General features: G+C 38.5%; 1 protein-coding gene across 50 annotated transcripts in view; it reads right to left on the reverse strand.

The window, feature by feature from the left end:
- Positions 1–13,550, reverse strand: part of ACAP2 (ArfGAP with coiled-coil, ankyrin repeat and PH domains 2) — a 168,792-nt gene that overhangs the window by 123,217 nt on the left and 32,025 nt on the right. For 8 of the 50 annotated variants that reach the window (XR_010155409.1, XR_010155411.1, XM_063806446.1 and 5 more), the window contains exon 2: positions 13,397–13,467. The exons of 32 other annotated variants lie outside the window; for them this stretch is intronic. The gene's annotated coding sequence lies outside the window, so the exon portion shown is untranslated. Of the gene's footprint in view, positions 1–11,261; positions 11,565–12,304; positions 12,401–13,396; positions 13,468–13,550 lie in introns of those variants that run through there. 10 more of the 50 variants (XM_063806445.1, XM_063806438.1, XM_063806434.1 and 7 more) reach the window with 4 other exon arrangements.

Below are 13,550 nucleotides of genomic sequence, written 5' to 3' on the forward strand. Positions count from 1 at the left end.
CCCCATTATATTTCTGTTTTACAGATTGTAAACATTACTCTGCCACTTCCCAGTGGGGGAAAAAAAAATTTTTTTTAAAAAAAGTAGCTAAAAAAAAAAATCTATAACCCTTTTCCCCTCAAATTTTCCCCCATCAATACACAGTATCCAAAATAAAAACCATCAGGGGCCATGGAGGAGTATAATTGAAAAAGCAACCAAATCACAGCACAAGGTTGAGATGCAAATAGTATGGCTCTGGTGAATGAATATCACACTCTTAAGTCATAACTCAGATATCAACAACCCCTTTAAATCCCAGCTCATGATTTAAAAAATAAAAAAATTAAAAAAAAGGAAGAACTTAAAATATTATCCAGATAATAGGACCGGGTGCAGTGGCTCATGCCTGTAATCCCAGCACTCTGGGAGGCCGAGATGGGAGGATCACCTGAGGTTGGGAGTTCGAGAGCAGCCTGACCAACATGATGAAACCCTGTCTCTACTAAAAATACAAAATTAGCCGGGTATGGTGGCGCATGCCTGTAATCCCAGCTACTCGGGGGGCTGAGGCAGGAGAATCGCTTGAACCTGGGAGCCGAAGGTTGTGGTGAGCCGAGATCGCACCATTGCACTCCAGCCTGGGCAACAAGAATGACAGTCCGTCTCAAAAAAAAAAAACAAAAAAAAAATACGTATGTGTATATATATATATATATATATATATATATGTGTGTGTGTATATATGTGTGTGTGTGTGTGTGTGTGTGTGTGTGTATATATATATATATTCCAGATAATCATCCTACATGGAGAATTTGAGGTGGGAGGAGAGGTCTATAGAATCTTCTGTTCCTGGGGCTTCAGCTTCTCATATTAACAGGTATATGATTTCAATAGTCACTTCCAAATTTGCTCTGCATAAAGATAGTAGCTATATACAGTCATTTTTAACATGTGTAGTGGCAAATAATCATTATTGACAGAATACTAATCCAAGGAAATACTAGTAATGTTTTGAGTGTGATCAGATATGAAGTTATTCTTTTTCCCTAAAAAAAAAAAAAACCTCTTCTTTTTAAAGTTGACTTTCTACAAAATCATTCCATTTCCAAGAATTCTTATCATTGTAGTAGGCTTCAACATGACAGGAAAATTAAGTTATCACTGCTTAAAGGGTTAAAATCAAATTTTCAACCAAAGCAGTTAAAGTTTGTTGTTATTAGTAGAGTGTCACAGGCAATACATCTAAGGAGAAGACAGCATTGTAAACTTCATGATTCATAAAAGGGGCAGAGGAGATTTCCATGAAGAAAGAACATTGTGGCTGATAATAATGAAAAGACAACCAAGTATTTCAAAGATGGGATATAAGCAGACCCTCAATGAGAGAAGGAAGCAAGATGACAAGGATATTTAGGGACAGGTCCAGACAAAACTGTCAAAAATTACAATCAGAGGCCAGGCGAGGTGGCTCATGCCTGTAATACTGGCAATAGTTTGGGAGGCCAAAGCAGGAGGACAGCGTGAGCCCAGGAGTTTCAGACCAGTCCCAGCAGCATATCAAGACTCCGTCTCTGTAATTAACTAATTAATTAACTACATTATAATCAGAAACCTGCCATATTCCTGCTTTTATGGCTGTTCCCCATTATCCTTTTCAGGAATTGGAAGTGGTACTGGAGGCACAGAATATCCTGCAAATCACAGCAGGTAGGGAACCAAATACTCAGCCTTGCAGGGTTCTCTCCACGACATATCACAGGCTGCTCAACAATCACATCTATAACTTTCCCAGACTCCTCCATAAACAACCAAGCATCTTATTAATACATAATAAAAGTTATTCTGCGTTACACCTTCCTATGTTTTATAATCTACATGCCACCTTCACATGCATGATATCACATGTGTATATTAAGAGAAGACTAGGCTGGGCGCAGTGGCTCAGGCCTGTAATCCCAGCATTTTGGGAGGCCAAGGTGGGTGGATCTCTTGAGGTCAGGAGTTTGAGACCAGTCTGACCAATGCAGTGAAACCCTGTCTGTACTGAAAATACAAAAAAATTAGCCAGGCGTGGTGGTGCACGCCTGCAATCCCAGCTACGCCGGTTGCTGAGGCAGGAGGATCACTTGAACCCAGGAGGCGGAGGTTGCAGTGAGTTGAGATTGTGCCACTGCGCTCCAGCTTGGGAGACAGAGTGAACTCTGTATCCAAAACAAAGAGAGAAGACTACAGAACAGTGACGTGAAATACAAAGAGAAAAGCTTTGAGTACATAAGCAACAACCCCAGAATCACAGAATCTTGAATGGGGAGAAAACTTAGTAAACTGCTAAATGACAGAACTATTAGATGACAGTAAAGCAGCTGTGTTTAAAAAACCGTTTTACACAGTATTTCATCTCCATTAAGCCCCAGAAATTTGACAAGATCTGTAAAGAGGAAGCTGAATACAAATTTAAGAGCCTAATAAACAGGCTCAGGGTTTTAAAGACAATCTTCACACCATAAACCACCTGGGATGGTAAACTTCGAACACTGAAGCACCTTCTACTCCTTAGCAGAATGAGCACCCCACCACCACCACTTCCACCGAGCACTCTGCACACTTCAAACAGAGCGCCTGACATTCAATTTACTAATGATAATTAAATTATTGGTCATTATGTCTAGACTGAGGGCCTCAAAAGCAGACACTATGATTCATTTAGCTATCTCTAGTTCAGCTAGTTACCAGGTAAATATTTGTTGAATGGGTGATGAATGGAGCATTTAAAACAACTATGTTATTTGCGGCCTGGGGTCACTCAAAATGGTTATCTACCTGTATCGCAGTATACATGTATTTATGTGTAACTTTCCAATTCCCTCTTGCTCCAGCCTTGTTGTTATTCCAATCTGCTGTGCCCTCTCCAGCCTAATATAAATGCTACTATAAAAGTCTCCAGAAAAAAATAAAAGAATAAAGAACTACAAACAATTGCATAAACCTTAAAACTAAAGTTATAATGAAAAAAGGAAAAAGTCCTCTTTTGGCATACAAGGTCGCACCTATTTACCTATATGTAACCATTATTATACGTATAATTTTTTAAGTTGACAGAAAAGGAAAATTTTTATAATACTCTTCTAGAATAATACAGATTTGGACTTCTAAAACAGGCCTTGACAGAAATTTGACAGGAGCTAAGGAGGTATTCGCTCTACCACGAGCACAAAATTACATTATCATGATTTCTTCAACACATACAATTTATGACAGACAGGATCCTTGGACACTCAAAGAAAAGAATCAAACAAGTTATACTAATCAGAAGCAGGGAAAAGTTTAAGAGCAGCAACTTAAAATTTGTTTTTTAAAAAACACCATTCCTAGAAAAATTCTGGCAAATGAAGAAATTTCCCTTTTCTTTAACAACAAACGGCAGCAAATGTCTATTGCTTGGAATATAAGAACAAAATAAACAATGATCCTTACCATCCTAGAGCTTACATTCTGAAGGGGAAGACAAGCTATAAACAGTAAACATCATCAGTAAGTCAACTGGATGGTATGCGATAAGGTGGTAAGTACTATGGGAAAAAGGAAAATGAAATAAGGGGAGAGAGGGACGGCTACAATTTTACTATTTAAAATTGATCAAAATAGTCCTCACTGAGAAAGTGACATTTGACCAAAGACCTGAAGTAACACAGTGAACCATGCAGACAAGGGTGTTAACAGGCAGAAAAAGCCACCAATGCAACATTCCTGGAACGTTCAATAGCAAGGAGGCCTGTACGGCCGAAACAGAACCAGAAAGGGAGAGAGCTGCGGAAGAAGTCAGAATACTAATGGAGAGTCCCATCACATTCAGAACCTTGTAGGCCCATAGCAATGATAACAGCAGCTATACCAGGTAACCACTGAAAGGTCTGCACCAGAGAAGAACCATGCTGTGAAGTATTTTGTCAAGACTCATTCTGGCTGCTATGTGGAGACGACTGCAAAGAAACAAAAGAGGAAGAAGCAAAGAGACTAGTAAGGAGGCTACAGCAGTCATCCAGATGAAAGATGAAGATGGCTCAAGGTAAGCACCAATCAGTGCTGAGAAATGCTAAGATTCTGGATATATTTTGTATGTAGAACCAAGAGGATTTCTTGATGAATTAGATGTGACATGCAAGCATATGCATGCGTACGCCAGATACAGGTAAATGTGTAATCAAGTATAATTTCAAAGTTTCAGGCTGGAGCAAAAAGAAAAATAGTTACAATCAACTGAGATGGGCAAGACTACAGGCAGAACAGATTTAGGGAAAGAAGATCTAGAGTTCAGTTTTGGATTTGACTCCAAAATATTTACTAGATATACAAGTGATGACTTCAAATAGGTGGATGCACCTGAGTCTAGAGTTTAGGAGAGAAGTCTGAGTTGGAGGTATAAGTTTAGTAATCAAGAGCACATAGATAGTATCAGCAGCCATTAGACTGGACATTATTAAAATAAAAAGTAAAGATAGAGATGACTTAAGCTTTGGGGCATTTTGACATTAAAGGTCAGAAGAACAAAAGGAATGAGGAAAAGAATCTGAGAAGCAGCAACTGATGACATAAGAAGAAAACCAGGCCCCGCACGGTGGCTCATTCCTATAATCCCAGCTCTTTGGAAGGCTGAGGCACAAGAATCACTTGAGCCCAGGAGTTCAAGACCAGCCTATGCAACATACATACATACACACATAAAATAAGAAGAAAACCAAGAGGGTGTCATAGAGAAGGGAAGTGAAAAAAGTGTTATCAAGGAAGAAGGAGTAATCAAGTATGTCAAAAGCTGCCGACAGGTCAAACAAGAGGACTAAGAATTAACATCAGGTTTAAGTCAAGTTAAAATGGCTGAAAACAATTTTAGAAACGTTGAAAAACACTTCTGGCCTGATATTTTTGATGAACCAAAAATGTGCTTCTAAGGAAGAGATAAAATATTTTTAAATATCCCAGAAACATAAAATTATTGAATTATAGGCAGCACATGAGAATAAAAATGTTCCCAACTAGATACCCTGAAAATGAGTTGTAACATTCAGGAAGAAAGGTAAGTAACCAGATTCCCTGCCTCCCCTTTCCATTCTCAACCCATTCCGCGAAGCTAAAGGTAATTCATTGGATGAAAAAGAAATCTTCACTTTCTTTCTCAGAAGGCTGAGGCAAAAGTTATATTGCCATATATACACACACACATATATATTTATATATATACACACACATATATATATATATACACACACGCACATATGTATTTATATATATACACACATCTATTTATATATACACATACGTATTTATATAATATAAATATAATTTAATTATATAATTATAATATATAATTTTTTCTTTTTTTTTTTGGAGACAGAGTCTTGCTCTGTCGCCCAGGCTGGAGTGCAATGGCGCAATCTCAACTCACTGCAACCTCTGCTTCCCAGGTTCAAGCGATTCTCCTGCCTCAGCCTCCTGAGTAGCTGGGATTACAGATGAGCACCACAACACCCGGCTACTTTTTTGTCTACTTTTAGTAGAGACAGCTTTCACCATGTTGTCCAGGCTGGTCTCAAACTCCTGATCTCAAGTGATCCGCCCACCCCAGCCTCCCAAAGCGCTGGGATTATAGGCATGAGCCACCGCAACCAGCCTATTGCTGCTTAAACACAGTCTAACTCCTACAAATACAAGGACTGCTAATCTAGCTCTCACTCTCCATGAGACAAGGTACGGACAGATCGAGATCTGTGCTTTCTTGTCTTTCTATAAAATTAGGATTGATTGCAATCCAACTCTATGGTTCATTTTGTATGGCTATGGTTACTGTTACCCTTTGCTGATGAACTCTCAAAATTAAAGGAACACATATACAAGCCCAATCACTTCCAATTAATTTCATTAACTGTTAAGGATGATGTATTGGTCTATTCTTTCATTGCTATAAAGAAACACCTGAGGCCTGGTACAGTGGCTCACGCCGGTAATCCCAGCACTTTGGGAGGCCGAGGTGGGCAGATCACGAGGTCAGGAGTTCGAGACCAGCCTGATCAACGTGGTGAAACCCCATCTCTATTAAAAATACAAAAATTAGCTGGGTGTGGTGGTGCACACCTGTAATCCCAGCTACTCAGGAGGCTGAGGCAGGAGAATTGCCTGAACCCGGGAGGCGGAGGTTGCAGTGAGCCGAGATTGCACCACTGCACTCCAGCCTAGGCAACAGAGCGAGACTCCATCTCAAAAAAAAAAAAAGTATCTGAGACTGGGTAATTTATAAAGAAAAGAGGTTTAATTGGCTCATGGTTCTGCAGGCTGTATAGGAAGCGTGATAGTGGCTTCGGGAAGGCCTCAGGAAACCAAATCACGGCAGAAGGCAAAGGGGAAGCAAATGCGTCTTACATGGCCAGAGCAGGAGCCAGGGGCAGGGGGAGGAGTTACACATTCTTAAACAAACAGATCTTGTGAGAACTCCATCACAAGAACAGCACCAAGAGCATGATGGTAAACCATTCATGAGAAACTGCCCCCATGATCCAATCACCCCCACACCAGGCTTACCTCCAGCAATGGGGATTACAGTTTAACATGAGATTTGGGCGGGGACACAGATCCAAACCATATCAGGTGGATTATACATTCTGTCCTACAAATTTAGCAGTCTTGTCTTTCAGCAATAAACATAACTGGAAAACTGGGTTACCTCTGCTTGAATAATCAATCTAGCTACATTAACCTTAATGCAATCACATCAAGAATCAAGAGTCAAGAATCTTTATACTTCAAAATTTATTTTCTATCAATAAGTCCTCACCCTCTTATAAATATCCTCATAGTCTAAAGGAGATTGTGTAATTTAAGTGATAGACTGTAAAACTTCAGTCATGTGTACTCAGGCTGGGCATTTATTTATATTCCATAGTTTATCACTAGATATAATCCACTGCTTTACCATGGCTAGGAAAGGACTACAGATACAGTGGATACTCATTAAAACACCTGTTGATTTCTACAGCATCATAGTTGCACATTCCTGGTGGTACCTAATATTACCATCTAAATAACAGAAAACTATTCATCCCAAGACACCAGATTGAGAGATCTAAAAATCCCGGCCTCAAGTGATCCTCCCACCCTGACCTCCCAAAGTATTGAGTTTACAGGGGTGAGCCTTCTTTTCTTTCTTCTAAGCTACAGGTTTGATCACTCAGTTCCCCTTTTGTTCCAGATAGTTTGTATTTTGAGTAAATATTTCATATGCCTTTATTCTTGGCCCTAGATTTTACCACTTTACATTGATTGGATTTGAGTAAGTCGGCTGACAGCTTTGACAGTTAGTCATGTACTTACCTTCATAAAACTCCTAAGTATACACTTCCAAGGAAGTATAAACTAAGACACGCTACAAGTTCAAAATATGTTGTGTCTGACAGAATTCAAGGAGAAAGAAATGTAAACTACCAAAATTTTTGCAGACAGATAGATTGGCTTAAATGCTTAAATATTATCTGTCCTATAGCTTAAATCTTGTCATGTAACATATTTAAATATGTCTTTAATGACCCACCTTATAAAAGGATCCTATGAGAGAGAGAGAGAGAGAGGAAGGAAGGCAGACAGGCAAAAAAAGGACATTTTCACTTCATAAAAATTTAAATATCTGTACATGCAATATAACAAAATGCAGTTAAATAATTCTTATTAGTGAATGGAAATAAAATTTTGAAACTAAACTTATAGAAAGAACATTTTTAGTTTAAAAAAAAAAAAAGCCACGGGTGGTAGCTCCATGTCTATAATCCCAGCACTTTGGGAAACTGAGGTGGGAGGATTGTTTGAGCCCAAGAGTTTGAGACCAGCCTGGGCAACATAGCAAGCCTCCATCTTCACAAAAAAAAGTTTGAGTTATTTTTTAAATTAAAAAAAGGAAAAAAATACATTAAAAATATAGTTATAAATGCTCACATTAAAAAACAAGAAAGTCCTGGGCACAGTGGCTCACACCTGTAGTCCCAACACTTTGAGGAGCCAAGGCAAGCGGATCACTTAAGCTCAGAAGTTTGAGACAAGCCTGGGCAACATGACAAAACCCAATCTCTACAAAAAATACAAAAATTAGCTGGGCATGGTGGTGCATGCCTATAGCCCCAGCTACTTGGGAGGCTGGATCACTTGAGCCTGAAGGTAGACATTGCAGTGAGATGAGATGATGCCACTGCACTCCTGCCTGGGCAACAGAGTAAGACTCCGTCTCAAAAGAAAAAAGAAAGATAGATCTCAGAGATCAATAACCTAACTTTATGACTTAAGGAACTAGAAAGAGAAGACCAAACCAAAACCAAAGCTAGCAGGTGGAAAGAAAGATTACAGCAAATATAAAAGAAACAGAAAATAGAAAAACGACAAACAAAAGTCAATGAAACCAAAAACTCGTTCTTTGAAATACCAACAAAATGACAAACCTTTAGCTCTACAGAATTTTTTTTAAAAAGAAGACTCAAATTACTAAAATCAGAAGTGAAAATGGGGACATTATTACCAATTCCAGAGAAGTAAGATTATAAGAGAGTACTATGAGCAAGTATATGCCAACAAATTGGACAAGCTAGGTGAAATGCAAAATTCCTAGAAACACAACTTATCAAGACTTTAGTCTTTTCTCATAAAGAAAGAGAAAATCTGAATAGACTTATAACTAGTAAAAAGATTGAATCTGTCATCGAAAATCTCCAAAACAGGCCAGGCATAGTGGCTCATGCCTGTAATCCCAGCACTTTGGGAGCCCAAGGCAGGCGGACTGCTTTCAGCTCAGAAGTTCCAGACCAGTCTGGGCAACACGGCGAAACCCTGTCTCTACAGGAGGTACAAAAATTAGCTGGGCATTGGTGGCTCACACCTATAGTCACAGCTACACGGGAGGCTGAGGCACAAAAATCACTTGAGCCCGAAAAGCAGAAGTTGCAGTGAGCAGAGATTATGCCACTGGACTCCAGCCTGGGTGACAGAGTGAGATCCTGTCTCAAAAAAAGAAAAAAAAATTAAGTCCTAGACCTAATGGCTTCACTGGCAAATTCTACCAAGCATTTAAAGATGAACTTACACCAATCATTCTCAGACTTTTCCAAAAAAGTGAAGAGGAGGAAAACTTCCAAACTCATTTTATGATGCCAGCATTACCCTGATACCAAAGCCAGACACTACTGGAAAAGAAAACTATGGAACATTATCCCTTATGAACACTGATGCAAAAATTCTCAACAAAAGACTAGCAAACTGAATTCTACAGCATAGTAAAAGGATTATACACCATGACCTAGTAGAATTTATTCCTGGAATGCAAGAATAATTCAACATATGAAGAAAAAACAATGTACTATACCACATAAACAGAATGAAGGGAAAAAAATCCATGATCATCTCCATTGATGCAGAAAAATCATACTGACAAAATTCTTTTTTTCATGATAAAAACACTTAACAAAAAGGAATAAAAGGAAACTACTTCAACATAATAAAAGCCATATACCAAAAAACCACAGTGAACATCATACTCTACTGAAAGCTTTCCCTATAAGATTAGAAACAAGGCAAGGATGCTGCTTTCAACACTTCTATTCAACATAGCACTGGAAGTCCCAGTCAGAGTCACTAGGCAAGAAAAAGAAAAAAAAAAAACAGGAATCAAATTGAAAAGGAAGAAGTAAAAGTATTTCTGTTTACAGACAATATGACCTTATTTTGTATGTAGAAAACCCTAAAGATTCCACAAAGGAACCTGTTAGAATAAATGAATTCCTCAAAGTAGCAGGATATAGTCAACATACAAAAATCAGTTGCATTTCTATACACATTAAGAATGTACAATCTGAAAAGGAAATTAAGAAAACAATGCCATTTATAATAGCATCAAAATAGTCAAAACACTTAGAAAATCACTTAACCAACAAGTTGAAAGGCTTGTACAATAGAAACTATAAGGCATTCCTGGGGGAAAAAAAAAAGTACAAAAGAAATAAACAAATGGAAACATATCCCATGTTAATGAATTGGAAGACTTAATATTGTTAAGATGTCAATTACCCAAAGCCTTCTACAGATTTAATGCAATTCTTGTCAAAATCACAATGATGTTTTTTGTAGAAACAGAAAAACCTGGCTGGGCACAGTGGCTCACGCCTGTAATCTCAGCACCCTGGGAGGCTGAGGTGGGAGGATCACTTGAGGTCAGGAGTTCACGACCAGCCTGGCCAACATGGTGAAACCCCATCTTTACAAAAAATACAAAAATTAGCTGGGTGTGGTGGCAGGCGCCTATAATCCCAGCTACTCGGGAGGCTGAGGCAAGAGAATTGCTTGAACTTGGGAGGCAGATGTTGCAGTGAACCAAGATTGCACCACTGCACTCCAGCCTGGGTAACAGAGTAAGTGAGACTCCATCTCAAAAAAAAAAAAAAAAAAAAAAAACAGAAATAGAAAAACCTATCCTAAAATTCATATGAAATCTCAAGGGACAATGGATAGCCAAAACAATCCTGAAAATGAAAAGCAGCAAAACTGGAGGATTCACACTTTCTGATTTCAAAACTTACCACAAAGCCACAGTAATCAAACAGACGAATACTGTCATAAAGACAGCCATATAGACCTCCAGAATAGAACACAGTCCAGAATTAACCCTCATATATATATTCAAATGATTTTTGTCAAGAGTGTCACTACAATGCAATGGGGAAAAGTCAGTCCTTTCAACAAATGGTGCCTGTAAAACTGGATATCCACATGCAAAAGAATGAAGACCCTTACCTAACACCACATACAAAAATTAACTCAAAAGAGATCCATGACTGAAATGTTAACATCTAAAACTATAAAACTCTTAGAAGAAAACGTAGGTTAAAAGCTTTATGACACTGAATTTGGTAATTTCTTGGATATGATACCAAAAGCACAGGCAACAAAAGACAACAGACAAACTGCACTTCATAAAACTGAAAAATTTTGTGTATCAAAAGACACAGAGTAAAAAATCCATCCACAGAATGGGAGAAAATACTTGCAAATCATCTGGTAAGGGATTAATATCCAGATTACACAGAGAACTCCTAAAACTCAACAACAAAGACACAAACAACATGATACAAGAATGGGCAAAGGATCTGAACAGACGTTTCTCCACAGACGATATACGAATGGCCAATCAGCACATGAAAAGAAGGTCAACATCACTAATCATTAAGGAAACACAAATCAAAACTACAAGATACTACCTGCTATGGTTTGAATGTTTGTGTCTCTCCAAAATTCATGTTGAAACTTGATCTCCATTGTCACAGTATGAAGAGGTGGGGCCTTTGGGGAAGTGATGAAGACATGAGGGCTCCGCCTTCATGAATGGATTAGTGCTCTTATAAAAGAGGCTGAAGAAAGGGTCCTAATGGTCCCTTTTTTGCCCTTCCACCTTCTGCCATTGAGGACACATCAACAAGGTGCCATCTTGAAAGCAGAGATAGCTGGCCCTCACCAGACACTAATCTGCTGGCATCTTTATCTTGGACTTCCCAGCTCCAGAACTGTGAGAAATAAATGTGTATTATTTATAAATTATCTAGTCAGTGCTATTCTGCCATCGATGCAGGAACAGACTAAGAAGCCATCTCACACCCATTAGGATGGCTACTAAAAAAAAACATAACAAGTGTCAATGAGGACGTGGAGTCACTGGATCCCTTCTGCACTGTTGGTGGGAATGTAAAATGGTACCACTATTGTGGAAAGTACTATGGCAACACTTCAAAAAATTAAAACAATTACCATGTGATCTAGCTATTCCACTTCTGAGTATATACTCAAAAAACCTGAAAACTGAGTACCGAAGAAATATCTGTATACCCATGTTCACAGCCGCATTATTCACAACAGATAAAACGTGGAAGCAATTCAAGTGTCCACCAACAGAAAAATGGATAAGCACAACATGACGTGTGCATATAAGAGAATACGCATCCTTTTACCTAATATGAATGTACTTAATACCACTGAGCTGTATACTTAAAAAATGGTCAAGACGGTAAGTTTTATGTGTATTTAAACACAATTTTTTAAATTGGAAGAAAAAATACATTAAAACAATTTTCACATCAAAAGGCACACATTTTATTTAGCTATTTCCTTGGTAATCTACAATATTTTTCCTCTAACTGGCATATTCCTAGTACAGGCCAATTCCAGACGAATAAATTTCTAGATCAAACCATGGAGAGACTTACAGATAATTAACAAAATAAAATAAATATGCAGCATTAAAACTCACACTGTAAGGCCAGGAGTGGTGGCTCATGCCTGTAATCCCAGCACTTTGGGAGGTCAAGGCAGGAAGATCTCTTGAAGGCAGGAGTTTGAGACTAGCCTGGACAACAAAGCAAGACCCTGTCTCTATTTAGTAGTAAGGAAAAAAAAAAAAAAACTCACAATGAATGTCAAAAACAAATTGTTTTTAAGCTGGGTCTTGATAATGGTAAAGGATTACATCATCACTTACCACACAGACCTGCCAGCAAAATGCTTAAGAATCTACACTTGGCTAAAAATAAGAATTGGGGGCTGGGTGCAGTGGCTCATGCCTATGATCCCAGCACTTTGGGAAGCCAAGAAAGCAGGATTGCTTGAAGCCAGGAGTTCCAGTTCAAGACCAGCCTGGGTCACAGAGTGAGACCCTGTCTCAAAAAAAAAAAAAAAAAAAAAAGAATTGGCTTGTTACATGAGTAAATTGCAAAAAATAAATAAATAAGAAGAATTGGCTTATACTATACTCTATTAGGTAGTATAATTTGTTGCTCAGATTATCAAATGTGAGCAGGGTGTGATAACTCACACCTGTAATCCCAGCACTTTCAGAGGCCGAGGTGGGCAGATCATGAGGTCAGGAGTTCGAGACCAGCCTGGCCAACATGGTGAAACCCCATCTCTACTATTAAAAAAAAACAAAAGTTAAATAAAATAAAATAAAAATACAAAAATCGGCTGGGTGTGGCAGCAGGTGCCTGTAGTCCCAGCTACTCAGGAGGCTGAGGCAGGAGAAGCGCTTGAACCCGGGAGGCGGAGGTTGCAATGAGCTGAGATGGCGCACTGCACTCCAGCCTGGGCGACAGAGCAAGACTCTACCTCAAAAAATAAAATAAAAAATAAGATTATGAAATGTGAAATTTGAAGCAGTAGTTAGTAATAAGGAGAGATTTTAAGCCCTTTTGAGCTACAAGAAGTCTTTGTAAAATCAATCTTGAAGATAACAAATTAAAACCATAACAACTGCCTTTGAAATAAGTAGTAATTTAAAAAATAACTTAAATAGTAGAGTATAAGTCGTGTTTTTTGTTTCCTCATAAAAAATTCCTTGAGCACTTACTGGATGTCACGCACTGTACTAGAGACTTAGGAAACAGCGAGCGGTAAAACAAGCCCCTGCTCTCACGGCATCTAAGTGAAGGAAACACAATTAGTAAACAGATATGAAATATGTATACATGTAAGGTATTACAAGTGCTTTTAAGAAAAGCAGG

The sequence above is a fragment of the Pan troglodytes genome, chromosome 2, assembly GCF_028858775.2.
Source record: "Pan troglodytes isolate AG18354 chromosome 2, NHGRI_mPanTro3-v2.0_pri, whole genome shotgun sequence".
Taxonomy (NCBI): Eukaryota; Metazoa; Chordata; class Mammalia; order Primates; family Hominidae; genus Pan; species Pan troglodytes.